The sequence below is a fragment of the Rhodnius prolixus genome, unplaced genomic scaffold, assembly GCF_049639745.1.
Source record: "Rhodnius prolixus isolate KJV_2025 unplaced genomic scaffold, Rpr scaffold_1, whole genome shotgun sequence".
NCBI classification, from domain to species: domain Eukaryota; kingdom Metazoa; phylum Arthropoda; class Insecta; order Hemiptera; family Reduviidae; genus Rhodnius; species Rhodnius prolixus.
The window spans coordinates 31475903-31491507 of NW_027411581.1; the positions used below are offsets into that span (position 1 = coordinate 31475903).

Below are 15605 nucleotides of genomic sequence, written 5' to 3' on the forward strand. Positions count from 1 at the left end.
CAATAGCAACTTTTTTTTAGTTTAGTTTAGTGTGTGTTCGAGCACATCTTCTGGAATGAAATTTGTTTGCGATTGCCAAAGATCATTCCTTCCGGACTTTGAGAGTTTCAGTAGGAATTCAAAGAAATTGGGGACGAATCCTTAATGAATAACTCTTTATATTTATAGAAGATGCCCAACTTCGACTTCTCTCAAATTTCTCCCATGCTAGCTGGAAATTCCATTTGCTTATGATCCAACCACTTTTAATGATTTACATCTTACTTTCAAATGTAAATTATTATTTGCCTAAAATATTAGTAAAATGTATTTATGTAATGACTAAGTTAACCAGAAGCCTTGCATTATAAACACAAACTAATCAAACGCATGGAACCTGCAAGTAAAAGTTAGCAGGAACACACCGAATGATATGAGAAACAGAGTTTAGTATTGGCATGAACAATATCGGCTGACTCACTCACTCTTATTTCTTACTTGTCATATGGCGGAAACATACGTATACAACATATAGTTAGAGTAGATTTAAGATGACTTAGAGATTTCTATTTAACTTTAAACAGTTAACACTAAATAAATAGGCGAATCTCTCAGGCTTTATTGATTTGGTAGCTAGACAAATAGAATGTTATATAAACATGCGATATTACTTTTGGATTTGGTGTAGTTTTGTTCAAAATAAACATTAATTTAGCTAATTATTTTTATTATTAAAAATAAAAATTATTTAAAAAAAAAATGTTCCTGCTATAATCGTGCTGCATTACAGACGGCTGGTACACCGTCTGTACACCTATTCACCTTTCTTGGAGTCTACGAAGATATCCTATCTTTCCAGTAGAAAGAGCAACTTCAAGAGAATGGCTTTTATTTGATTCGTTAAAAGTAACCCATATTTTAGAAAATAATACTTTATGTCACAGATATTAGAGTCTCTACAGCTTACTGCCTGGTGACATGTTGATTGTAACATGAGAACACTCTAGTCCAGAGGCAGGTAAAGGGCAGATAAACAAAATAGAAATAGCAATTATTGGTGTCAGAATTGAAAGCGAGAACAAAAATTGCTCGTTTGTGGGGATTCAAGGTTAGATAAAAGTGGAAATAATAAGAATGCTGATGTATCCCACATGTAGGCTTGCGAACTGCCCTGAAGAGTACAGATAGATAGCGGTCTCTGTATCCTTTATGTTGAAGAACTCTATTTTACAAATTAAGTTGCAACAGGCGTGTCTAGTAAGTTTCTTGCTACCCTCAGTAGTAGTAATATATGGGAGAAAAACTGGAGTCTCTTCTTTCTTTGATTGTATGATGGGCGTAAAGCAGGGATATCTTTTGTGCCCCTTGCTTTTTACCATGTTTATAAATGACCTAGAGCAGTATTTAGGTGAAGGTTTTCAATGAAATGGGAGTAATATCAATGCCCTAATGTAGTCCGATGACCTGGTGCACATTTCCATGAGTGCATTTAAAATGAAAAAAAATATATATGCTAACTAGAAATGTATTGTGGCCGGTGGAATTTACGGGTGAATTTGGCCAAGTCAAAGATGATGATTTTTCGAAGTGGAGGACTAGCTGGTGAAGATCGGTGGATATATAAAAATCAGCGCTATTATCTGGGGTTTCTAGCGCACGATGTAGTTAGATGTAACTCTTTCTGGTTCGGAAATTGCCAGACTTAACTCGGAAAAATGATTACAGCTTGGCCCTAAATTGGCAAAATAAGGAAATATGTTTGGGGGAATGGGAAAGTTAACAGAGAAAAAACAAGATGTGATGGAGAGAGCAAAGGTTAGAAAGCAAGTCATTCAAATTTCAATAGTTATTACAGCCAGACAAGCTTAAGCGATTGTGGATTATTTTTATAATGAAAAATAATTTGATTAATATAAAATTGATTTTTAAACTGAGGCGTGAACTGGTAAATTTAAATGACAAGACGTGCAATAAAGAAGAAAATATGAGATGCTCTCCGTGTAATCTGGGCCAGATAGAAGATCATTTCCACTTTGCAATTCGTCCGCTTTTAGGATTTATTAGAACAAAGTGGATTGCTTTATCAAATCTTTCTATGATACAGTTAGTTCAGTATTAATGTGGAAGTGAATCATTGGTAGGTTACTCTCAGGAGGCTTGATTTTTCAGGGAAAGTTGTGGTGAGGGATTCCAACTGGTATTAATTAAAGCCGAACTTTGTAGTGTGTTGGAATTCTGAATTATTATTATGTATAATTACTTTTTGTCAAAATAATTAAAATGAATAAATATTAAATGTTGATTTCTTAAATTAAAATCTAGTTCAGGTGGCCAAGTTTTTTTGTATAATATTCTTTTTCATTGACAGTGAAATGTATAGTGAGACCGTTTCTCCTCACAGTTCAGGGATTAAGGAGATTTTATAAACTAAAATTTATGTAAATTTTGATGCTAATAAATCTCTTTATTACTATTATTTATCCTCTATGTAGAAAGCAAGGAAGGCAATTTAGGCAATGCGATCCAGTATCTCCGGCAAATGGATGGCAAAACTGAGGGCAACAGACATTCAAAGGATAAAGTTAATATACCATATTGTCTATTTTGTTCAACTAGCTGGCTGAAAAAGCAGCCTGAATCCTACACACCGGACCATTTAATGAAATTAAGAAACGTTAAAAGTGAATCGAAGTAACTTGGAGTTGAACTTATCGAAATGGGTGATAAAATATTCGATGAAAGAAGAAGATATCTGTTTATATCGAAAATATGTATAGGAATATCAGAAATCCGTTTTTAACTGCAAGATTCACTAACCACTGAGCTAATCTCTACCCTGTTATTCTTATGTTTATGTTGTCTTTATTTACTACATATACCCTCCAGAGCATCATCATATCATGCCATAGTCAAATTTTACACTAAAAATTCAAATGTGTATTACAATTTTATTAAGTTATAATCATCAATTGATAAAATAAATAAAAACGGAAATAATACATTCATCATTCCACCACTTAATGTGAAAACTAAATACCAGATTTTTATTTACTAAATTTTCAAATTTACAAAACAGAACATATTCTTATAATATATATTTATGTTAATCCGGCATTTTTTTTATGTGTGTTTTTGAGCTGACATTAACAGAAACAGTTTATCTTTTTGCGAGTTCACTTAAACGAGTGAATTTAGGAAAAAAATAATCAAATTTTCATGGCAATTAAATATATTTCATTGTATAGAAATAGAAAAGAAAGCGGGACGGGACCCACGCCCCACGGCACTGCAGCCACAAGAGACTTTTCTTTTTTGTTTTTTTGCCTATTTTTTCAGGCGGGCTTTACGTCCAACTACCAATTAGGTGTCTTGGACGGAGGCGACTAGCAAACATACTTTACTGTAAATTTTTTTTATTAACCTTTAAATAAAACCCAAGGCCTAAGACCGGGAATCGAACCCAGTACCACAATACATATCAGCTTCACGGGTCTTGCCTCTAACCGCTCGGCTACCATGGCGCCTCACAAGAGACTTATTGTGCCTTCCCCTTTTCGATCTAGTAGACGAAACCTCCCCTACTATAGAGTTGAGGACTTTCCCTACTAATTCTTTTTTACGCTTCTATCTCCTTTGGTCTCAAAGTTCCAAAGGTATCATACCGCAACCACTGCAACGCAATGGAGCAACAAGTGAGAGGCCGTTTCCTCCTTCTTCCTGACCTGTTTCGTTCCCCTTCATCACCTACATGATCCGTTCCAGCCAAACTTTATTGTGCCGAACCAGTTGTTCAAGTATCTCAAGTATACCAGTTGTTTCATTGTATAAGTGCTACATTGTTCCATAATCAGTGTAATCAACAAAACCATATTACGATAAAAAATTTCCGACAAAAATTATCTCAAGCGTAATGTTAAAGGTTAAAATGGCTGAATTATTTTAAGCATACTCCATTGTGCTTTTATCAAAGCATTCAAAATTTATTTTAAAAAGCATTATCTAGTCAGATTTAAAATGTTGTACAACAATGGGAATGTTATATATAAATATGTTTGTTCGCTAAGTATTGAACCACATGAAATGCAAAAATCCAAATTCTCTATTAACTGCAACTTTCTATTGATTAACTATCCGTTGATAGTATATGTTACGTTCAATGTCTGATTGATCAAACATTCAGATTTACTTAATGTTCAGGATTCAATTTGTATCTTGAAAAGAAACTCATTAGAAAACTTCAGGGTAAAGAACGGCAAATTTGGAGTGAATAGAAAGACTGTCAAGCAGTGACGTGCCTTGGTCATTTATCTGGAAAAGATGAGCCATGGTGAATTTCCCATTTTTATGCAGTAAAACTTCTAACGAAATGTAGTAAAATCTACACTTGATTTCACCTATAAAATCAGATTCCTGTAAGTCTTTTGAAATTTTATTTTCAATTAAAGCCATACGTTTTCCATAAAAATATAATTAATGTAATAGGACTTATTTCCATAACCAAACTGACTGTAACACTAAACTTGGACCATATTCGTAAATAAATGAATAATTTTACATGACGTTTGATTTACAGGTAAGTTACACTGTCGCAAGCAAGTATTTTGATTAAATGACGAATTGATTCTGTATGGAGCAAAACAGTGTATTTACGGCACCGTCAACTCGTCATTTAGTTTTAGAGATAGCGAGGTCTGTAAACTATTCTAGTTTATTAGTCTTATAATTAGAGTAGGTCTATGAAGAAGTGCAGAAGTGAAGAAATTTGTAGTTAAAGGTAATAACTCAGGACTGTGTTCTGAAAAAAAGTCATATTAGTGTCTGCCAAGAATTTTAACCCCAATTTGCAACAAAATGCAATAAATTCTTGAGATGAGCTAGCTTTGCTAGAAGAGCAATACACTGTTGCAAATCTGAAAAAGAACGGCAATCCAATGTAACTGATGCTGACTGAAGAGCATTTTAACAGGACCTTAAAGGAGAATGATTACGCCATCGTGAGCTGTGACGTTTCAGTGCATTGTTAAGTTTGTCTTCAAAATTCAAACAGTTTATGTTTCAGAGGAAAGATGCTATGAATTATTTAGTGATTTAGTGAATTTTATTTGTTGTAAAGGAGACTGGTGAGTGGATTAATGAAGGACTTGAAGTCAGAAGAGAAGGTGATATTGTAGTAAAGGTCAGTACACACAGAAGAAAGAAGAGAGAAGTCAGTTGGTGACTTGAAGTTCAAGAAAAGAAGGGTTAGCAGTTGATGTGTTATATTGAATAAATAATAAATAATTTTTTCAGTTATATGCTTTCCCATCATAGGCTCGTGTAATTCTCAATCCTAACCATCTAACCTAACCTTATATCCCTACACTTCACCTATCCATCACCCTTGTGCCTAACCTAGCAAAAATAATTGAAAAGTTACTTCTTCAATGTCTTCAACCAATATTTGATTCTTACCAAATTATTTCTCATCCGTTTGGATTCCAGAGTGGACACTCTATAATTCAACAAGCAAATCGTATTGTTTTTAGAAAGCAATATAACAGTAGCTTTTTATCTGGAGGTTTCAAGAGCATTTGATGGCGTGCAGCACAATGACTTAACGAATAGCTTACCTAGCGATTACTATCTCATTTATAAAACATATTTCTTTCATTTTCTCAAAAAATCATCTACCTCACCGATTTGTTCTTCATTTGCTGGGATTTCTTGATAATTTTCTGGTTCAAATGCTCGACTCAGTTTTCACATTCCAAATAAAAGTTTTTTCAATTAATTTTTTAAGTTTTCTTTACGATGAGGCTGTCCTTTTAATTCGTAACGGTATTGGACACTTCAAAACGTTTCTTCTCAACTCATCTTTAATTATTACAATCTTGGTTTATCAAATAGAAAATACAAATAAATATTTATAAAAAAAAAAAAAAAACTGTAGAATTCACCACTTCAAATTAAAAATTAATAGCACCTGTTTACCTCTGCATAAGCTTTAATCACCTAAAGACCACGTGGATTCCTCTGATTACATAGATAAGCTTACATGAAATCCCAATTTAAGTCTCAAACGAACCTTCTCACCCAACGATTCAGACTTCTTATCTTCTGGAATTGACAACCGCTTCCACATATTTTAAAACAAAATAACTCTTTAAATCTCTCTTCTTGAATCTTCACAATTTTGGAACTACGGTGTAGTACTTAGCGGAACTGTAATATGAACTTCACTACAAAACCTTTAGCCGTTCATCATTGTCTCCTCTCATAACGACCCTTATACAACTGTCCAACGAGTCAGTTTTAAAAACAGGTAAAACAAATTCATTATTAACCTATCCTTCCATCCCAATTCTCTCACGCTCTCTCATCAAATTCTCTTCCAGACAGTACTCCTAGAAGACTGAGGCATCATTGGCAATATGACTTCCTAGGCTATTATTGGATACTATAAATCCAAGTCATGCTACCCACGTCACGATTTTATATTTCATGAATCACTTTTATTTATTGTAAATTATGAATCTACAAACTGGAAAATAAACTATTTTCAATGAAAGTTAATATTATTCTTTCCTTTATGTAATTAATTTTTTTCATTTTCAACTATTTCCCAAATTATTTGCAAACAAATGTAGGTTTAATAAGGTAAGAAATGTTTTCTAAACAAGGTGTAAGTGATGGGTAGAGCCTAAATCCCTAAAACCTGAGTACTACACAAAAGGCTCTAATTCTGTTCGTCAGAGTAATACACAAACATCATGTGGGCAAACCACATAAGTTCAGCTTTTTGTGCAGCCTTTGATGACGACCAAAAACAGCCAACCAAAAGAGCTGCAGTATTTACTGCATAACAAGGTTGACATCATGGCTACATACTGTGTGTCAAAGCGTCAAAATAACGTTTAACTTTGGGTGGCATTTGCCACCACTACCTGTGTGTTATGTAGCTATTTATCTAAAGGATATTAGATTATAAGACATTAGACACTACCTCCAGATATTTGACATTCGAATGGTCACTTATCAGATATTTATTCTTGTGTAGCTGGACAATTAAACACATTTAAATACAATACAATTTCAAAAAAAAGGCGATAAAAAGAATGAAATGCAGCGGTCTCAAGCTATCAATGGAGGCTTAGTACATTAAGGCACTCTTTTTGATTAAACAAAAAAAAAAATCCATACAAGACTCATTATTCACAACTGGCTTACCGATAATTTAAAAAATGATGCTGGATGACGTTAATTGGGTGGCAGTTTTAATGACCCATATAACACAAAAAGGTAGGGCTGTGCACCTATGTTCATGCAGGCTTTAATGTTCAGTCCAACCTCCGCGTCCATACTTTTAACGCACGCCCACATAATTTTTTTATATTTTTTACAGCAGCTTTATATGCTTTAATTTTTTGCCTATCAATTTATACAGACATCTCTTCGCGAATACTTTACCTATATTTTCTACATTTTTTGTTGTTCTTATTACAAGTAGACACCCTCTCTACGTGCAATGCAATCATCATTGATTAGACAAAATGAATACTTATTGGTAGATAAAGTTTCTCTTAATTTTGAAAAAAAAAAATGGGTAAAGGCTAGCTATTTTAAATAATTTAAATTTCTTATTCGGCAGTGTAGATTGTGTAAAGAAGAGGAGCTAAGACACTTCCCTGTGGTGCACCAGCAAGGACAGGACTTCCAACCTTAATACCTCTATTTACACCTTCGCTGACGACACTGCCATTCTCTCCACACACTCTGACCCTATCCTTGCAGTACGCTCACAACAGTCCCACCTTCACTAAATAGAACCTTGGTTTGAAAACTGGCGTATAAAAATTAACTAAGTCTAAATACATAGTCTTCACACTCAAACGTCAAACTCCACCACCTGTCTTCTTACACCATACACCTATCCCACCAACCGACCATGTGCGGTACCTTGGAATGTACCTAGACAAGAGACTTACCTGGAACCCCCATACGAGACTTAAACGTACCGAACTAAACAAACGATACAAACTTCTAGCCAGACTACTTGACAAACGCTCAAAACTCTCACAACAGAACAAACGACGACTCTATACAGCTCTTCTCACACTAATATGGACTTGCGGACTCGAACTTTACGGTACAACTAAAAAATCAAACATCAATAGACTGCAAATACTTCAATCCAAAATACTCCGCCGCGTAGTAGACGCTCCATTCTATGTTAGCAACCATACAATACATAAAGATCTCCAAATTCCACTCATCTCCGAACTTGCCAAAATCCGATATAAAAATTTTCATCAAAAACTCTCATTTCATTCCAACCCTTTAGGAGTCTTTCAGTCCTTTAAGAGGTTTGGGCCTAATATACTTTTTGTTGTCCTTGTTAATGTTAAAAAGTTTCACGTTTCAGGATTCTTAAATTGTACAGGTGTAATTGTGTACCTTGATCTCAAGATAATCCTGAGTTCTATATAATTGTGGTTTGGAAAAGCCTTGATGAAATATCAGGATGAAAACTTTTCCCCATTTTCAAGGTACCCTACTCCAACAAGGACAAACTTGATTTTACTCCAACAATTCTCTTCCAATAATTTTTTTTTTTTTTGCTCAAATTTATGCTTTTTGAATTCAACATCTACGTGCCTGCTTTCACCATCACAAACTTCCACGCACAAAACCCTACAAAGAAACTGCAATTAATTATCATGCGAATGATTTAGCAATGAATTATATTTATTTGGTGTCTTGAACAGTTTTACAGTCAATAAAATGTCACTAATTAACTATTATAAGCTGGATTTGCTGAATTCAAGCAAGAACTCCCCCACATGAACAAGTACAATCTTGCTTTTTAACCTCTTTCCACCTCAACACCTCCGCAAACAATCATCACAAGCAGCTCTTTCTTTACATCAATTCTGTTTTCTTCTTACAAACTGTATGCTTTCTCACTACCCAATCAAACCTGCATTCATATACCAATCTATTAATTTCGTGTCCTCTTTGTACTTCAAAGCTTTTAAAAAGCCAGCATCGATGGTCCGCATTTCAAGACTTTGAGCATAAACTGAATAAATGAATGCTTCTATGAATCAATGCTGAATGTAGGCGTCTTGATGCTATTATTTTCACGCCACCAAAAAACTTACATACAGAATATTCGGAATTTAGAACAGTCTAAAAAGATACACCTAACATTTGGTGTAAAAAGTATTTAGAATATAAAATTCTGGAAGAGAAAAAGAGTATTTAATTCTTATCAAAAACTTTTCGTTATCTTGCACAGAGAAGAGTTATTGTTAACGGTACCCACGCATTCTGTTGGGATTTAATGTAATTGCGAAACATAAAAAAAAATTATTAAATTTAAATGTCCTAGGTAGTTTTGAAAGAAGCAAAAATCCTAAAAAAACTATAAATGTAAATGTAAAGAAAGAAATAATGAAGAGCTAGATGAAGGTTTAAGACAGCAATTTTTCATTTTTGAGAAATTATTGGGAAAAAAAATCTTTTTAAAGCAAATAAACATAATAACATAAGCAGGATTCATCGAGGGCATCCCTTTCTGATACAAGAACAAATCGTGAAGCGAAAAAATATTGTGTACATATAAACAAAATTAAAGCAGGGAATATTAAAATAATAAATGATAAAGCAGGGAATTTGTATTTTAATTGAAATTTTTTATTTAGTTACATTGAAAGCGTTATTGAGTTCTAAGCATCAAGGGTAATATAGAATGTACACAACACTCTCAGAGTGGAGTTACCCACTGGTAATACTCCAACATTTCACTGTCTATTAACTCTCGTCATCAGATAGGAGATCGTGAGGCCGTCTTTTAAGGATCTGAGAGTGCTATCTGAAAGTGTCCTGGAAGAAAATTTTATATCAATGTATTGTGATGAGATTGTAAGTTAAGATGGAATTTTCTGTATCGTATTTCAGCAAATTGTTTGACGAAAAAAATGTTTGTCTGTGTGAATGATTTGATTGGGGACGTAGAAAGGAGCGTTTATTATAGAGCGAAGAATTTTAGACTGCAAGGACTTGATCCTTGGGGGGTTTAAGCTTTGGTTCAACCTTACAGTTCGATGCCACAGGAGCCCTGAGGGGCTTCAATATTGCATAAATAAGACTTTTGTAGCCCTTATGTTTTTGATAATAATGTACATATATATTTATATATTTAAAAAATAAGTAATGCAAAGATTAAGTTGGGTATCCCAGCTATTTTGAGACTTTTTTCCAAACATAAATTTCAAAGAAGGCATTAATCAAGAAACATTTGTTAGACATTGACCAACTTTGAATATAAAATTTAATATATATGCAGTTTGCATTGTATGCAGTTGCAAAATAAATAAACAAATGAAAAAATATATATAATAAATAAAATATATGTACATAAGAGCGTAAATTGTGTGCGGCGCTGATTTAAAGGCGAATTATACAATAATAATAATAATATTTTATCTAAGACCTAAAAAAACTATTATGTTTCATATATAAATCTCCAAATTACACTTATAAACGAGGATATGCTCGATATTTTAAAGAAAATTTGGAAATTATAACTTTTATTGAAAAAGAGAAAAAAAAAATCAAAGTTGGGTGTTTTTCAACATTACGCTTTTTCGTGAAGTTTCTAACGATCAACCCTTATAAAACTGCTTTACCGGACAGTTTTAATCAAAAATCGTCTTGATAGAATTTGACACAACAATGATCGTTTAACAAGGACATCAATACTGGTCTTAAGATCTGGTCGCTGTACCGCTACTGATCGGGTCAATGAATCTGCCTTGAATAAGAATAAAAAATGAAATAAACCAACTGCTTAGGACAGCGGAGGCCACAACAGCTGGTGAAACGCTGCTAAGATCAGGAGAAGCCACTTTAAAGTTGTGTCTCTCTCACCCCCAAAAATTCTCACAGTTAAACTTCGATGATTTTCTGCAGCATGCTAAGGAACTTGTCACTAAAGATAATGTGGTTCGATAGCGTGGGCACATTGATGTCATTCTTGGCAACACTGGGGCCTGGCTTTCTTAGAAATTGCGTCAATAATAGTTTTACTCATGGTCAGTAAGAGGGAAGACTAAACTAACGCTAAAACGACGGTAAAGTTTATGTAATGAATACCCATTATATTAAAACCTTTATCCAAACCACCCTGATCCGCATCTATTTTGGTGATTATTTCACTAAGGATACCCACTTCTAGAATTTCAAAAGTCAAACTTAACGTCTCGGCGAAAATTTAGTATACCGTCTCTGAAAAGGAAGGCAAATCCCAATCAGATGGAAATAAAAAAGTGCAGAATCTCAAATAGTTCGTAATAATTAGATTTATTGTTTTGAATATATTGAGCATGCTAATTGCAAAAAACAAAATCCTTAAAAAGAGAGACAATTATAAATTTTACTACGAAAAAAGCCATTTCATTTTTTGCTCACTTACATCTTGACATAAACGAAATTAAAAGATTGCACAGGGAACAATTCAATTTGCCCCACTTGTGCACTTTTTATTATTAACAAGAAATACAGGAAATTGTTTTCTTTCTCTCTTTTATATAAACAGTCCACTTTTATAATGCGACCGATAAGCTGAAAATTTAGTTAGAAGTATTTTTATTTCTTAATAATTACACCAAGTAAGTAACTCTAATGAAAAAATTAAGGATAATGAAATTATTTTATAATAATGTTTCTGGTCAGAGATATAGCATTATTCATGTATCAATATTGTTAAAAGCTGACCGAGAATTCTTTTCTTTTCTTTTTTTTTACTAATGTGCTTCAAACAATTATAGCTACTGTGCTTCAAGACATCGAGAGTAGAAGTTGTAAGAAATGTGCATGAGATGGCGCCAACTTCGAAGAGATTACTAAAGAATGATAAGTCTAAGGGTTCTCTTAAGATCAACAAATGAAGCAGGAAAGATCTAAGGAAAATTGTAGCACTGATTACTGCATCAGCACTTGCCATTTGTTTAACTTTAAGTTAATTTGTTAGACACAGTTGTAATTGAATGCACAGAGACGTAGGGCCTGGGGGACTGACCGCTCTTTGTACAATGCGGATTGAGGGTTTTTGGATTGGAGGTAATCCAGAGAGAGACAAGATCATAAACCTAGCTATTTTGAGAAGGCAATGCAACTACAGGGGATTATCAATTACCAATACGATAGCAAACATATATGTATATTCCAGAGTAAAACATATCAGATTGTTTACTGGGCGAATTCAGAGAGATACTTGATTTATACTCTATATAAAATCATTCAACTGATATGAGCTCTAAATGATTCTAGCCGAAAAGTTTGTGGTTTCTTTTTTCAATTTTCGTTCAGTGTTTAACTAGGTAGATTATATATTAGGTGCTCTCCTAAAAATTAGTAACTTTAGTCATTTCAACTAATATGTGTAATTCTATACGTATAATAAAACTTCTGTCCAAAGAAACCACGACGGCTGTCATCACAAGGGTTAGAGCACTATTTTCAGGTACCATGGGATTCAAGCCTATTCCCTCGCTAGGGCATCGGCCGTCTCATTCCCCTTCACATTGACATGTCTCGACAATCACAGTAAAGCGTCTATGTAATCTTTCCCTAGTTCATTGGTTTGCTGAGGCATTCCCAAGCTAACTTCGAGCTGATACATGAATTCAAAGCTTTAATGGGGCCTGTCAATCAGAAAAAGACGATAATTTCTGATAATCCCGATAGCCCTTCTCGAGATTAAACGCTAAAACATCTGCCTACTGCGTGCATTTCCGCCTGAAAGTTGCTTAGAAACTTCCCCATGGGTACTAAATGCTTGGTTTATCCCCTCCGGCGTTCCTGATCCATCCATATACCAAAACCATTACATCTTTCTTTACAGCATAGAGACGAATACATAAAATAAATTATTTAAGTTATAGTTAGAAACAAATTAATATTTGTTTAATTATTTTGCAGGATATATGTTATTCTTAGTTAATACTGTTCGTTGTTTGTTTTGCATATTGAGTTAAGGGCAAATTCATATAAACATTGATAATAGAGCTGTTTAGAATAATAAATTATTTAACATCACGATTTACGCAGTTCATATGAACTTTTTTTAATTTGTAATAAAATTAAAAGTAATAAAAGCGGGCAATTGTAATACTGGAATTCGTTTGACGGTCAGTGACCATAGGCTCTAAGTTAGTTAATAATAATAAATTATAATGCACTACTTATTAATATAATAAACAGATTGACAATAATAAAAAACTATACAATAACAATGTTATGTTGAGTCTTTTTAACATTAATTACTGAGTTGCCCCTAAAGTTGAATCGGACCCCGAGCTTAGTTAGTTATTAAATGTTAAGAAAACAAATTATTTATTAGCCTCTTTACTTTGTAATTAGCTGCAAACTAATGGACGGCCTTTGAACTTATCAAATATTCCATCAGATTTTGTATCCTGCACTGAAATTAAGCGAAAAATTGACATAAATGGAATTGATTAGAATAAGAAATATAAGTATTTTGTAGTTTTGTCTGGACTTCATTCAGCTGCTAATGCATCGCTAATCTCTAGCATCTCTATCAAGGTAAATTTAAAAAATCATATTAAAAGAAACTCAACTAAGGTAATCGATTTTTTCCTATGAAAAGTTATCAAATATTTTTTTCGTTATGGACTACAGAAAGAAATTATCAGAAAAAACAAATATTCTCAATCAACGATTTTACTAAAAAATATATAAATATAAGTATTTTGTAACATGTTGTTTCATATTTTCTTAGTTTTAATTTTATTTAAAAGTTTAAAATTTCATTTTAAAAGTAGGTATGTAGGTTTACAATTTAATGAATAATACAAAATATTTGTTTCAAATATAAAGAATAATTTATTGCGTATATCCTATCATTTTAGTTTTGTCCTGGGCACCGTAAATGTTAAGGGAAGCCCTAGCCTCCGGAATTGAGCTTTTTGGCCACGAAAGCAACGTCTTCTCGGTGTTCAACAGATTGGTAATTTTATGAGATTGTTAATTTACCAGACAATACCGAGAGATATTTTTGGAGCACCTACTGCTGTGGTCATTACTGCCTAGCTTTACCTCATTAATAGTAAATATCAAGTACAGTTTTAAATTAGACTTTTTAGTAAATGACTCTCTTAAGGCAGTCCGAAACCCCGGGTTTTCACTTTAAAATATGACTCTTTATGTTTTTAGTTTAACCAATCAGAATATAGACGATGACATCAACATTGAAGGGTAGCTACCATATCCCTCCGCAAAACTTCCGGTTTCATACACTTCTCATTCTGACATATCCTTTACAATTAAATCCTTTCTTTAACAACAACAAAAAAGCACCAGGAGACAACCTCATACCTAATTCTTTAATACAAAAAAATTGTTTAGGAATAGAATTGCCCACCTAAACAGCATTTTAAACAGTTGCTACCAACTAGGATACATTCGTAAAAATGGAAACTTCTATAGAATTTCATAAACCTGGTTATAAAAACTTGGCGTTTTTCATGAAACTGACAGATACTACTTAGTTAGTGACAGCCGATTAACTTTCTTTCAAAAATATTAGAAAAATAATATATCGAATACTCTTAAAACACTCGACTAACAATTGTACAATTGAGAGGACAAGAAAATCGTACACATTTCTTGACTTAGCGGCTGCATTCGATACAGTTTGGCATACTGCACAAGTCAAAATAACTTAGAAATTCAAAAGAACCCGACTATACCAGTCAATTTACATCAAGAAGACATTCCAAGATAGTTACATCAACACAACAGTACTAGAAGACAGATCCACGCGGGATTGCCTCAGGTGGCCTTGCTCTTCAATCTCTACAACTCTGAGTCACAAATTCTTCTTCAACTAATGAAATAACCTCAACTATTGAAGAACTGACAATTTTATGATTGAATTTCTATGGTCTGGAGAAATTATTTCCAAACAAGGAAGCTGCGGGGTGAATCTTGTTTAAATTTACTTTCTTCGTAGTTCAGAATTGAAGACCTCTGTCAATAAAAATATTAAGAACCAGGAGATCCCCTGGAATCAAAAGAATCAATCTTTGCGCTATCTCCAGTCGCCAGACTCACCTGGAAACAACACATCAGCACGAAACTACAAGCACCACTCGACTGAGGTGGTTATACCCACTTATCAACTGACATTCCTTCGAACACTACAAACCCCCCGTTCAAATTTGGATCACATCTAACAACTCATAGAAAAAAACGACTCCTAAATTTCATAATAAAGAATACAAATAGCTGCTCCAGTAACAATCTATAGTTTAACTGAAACTGTACAATCCATGCATTCACACTCCAAATAACTAGTATTCACGCTCCACATTTCTAATCTCATCACACCAAACAGGCGAACCTATACTTTCAGCGGACTGGAATACCTCCGCTTAAACCAGGAAAAACCTTTAATAAAAAGTTGTAATTTTTCCTATTCTTATTTAATACTAAAAATATGTTCCCAAATTTGCCAAATAAAACTGCTCTTTACGCCTCAAGTCCCCTTATGGGGAAAAAAAATTACCTTTAATGAGCCGTCATGACTTAGTTAATTTATAGAGAGAAGTTTTTATCGA

The 15605-nt window shown here is 33.5% G+C and overlaps 1 protein-coding gene across 1 annotated transcript in view; it reads right to left on the minus strand.

Annotated features, from left to right (window-relative positions):
* Positions 1–15605, minus strand: part of LOC141458682 (uncharacterized) — a 117749-nt gene that overhangs the window by 100759 nt on the left and 1385 nt on the right. The gene's annotated exons all lie outside the window — the stretch shown is intronic.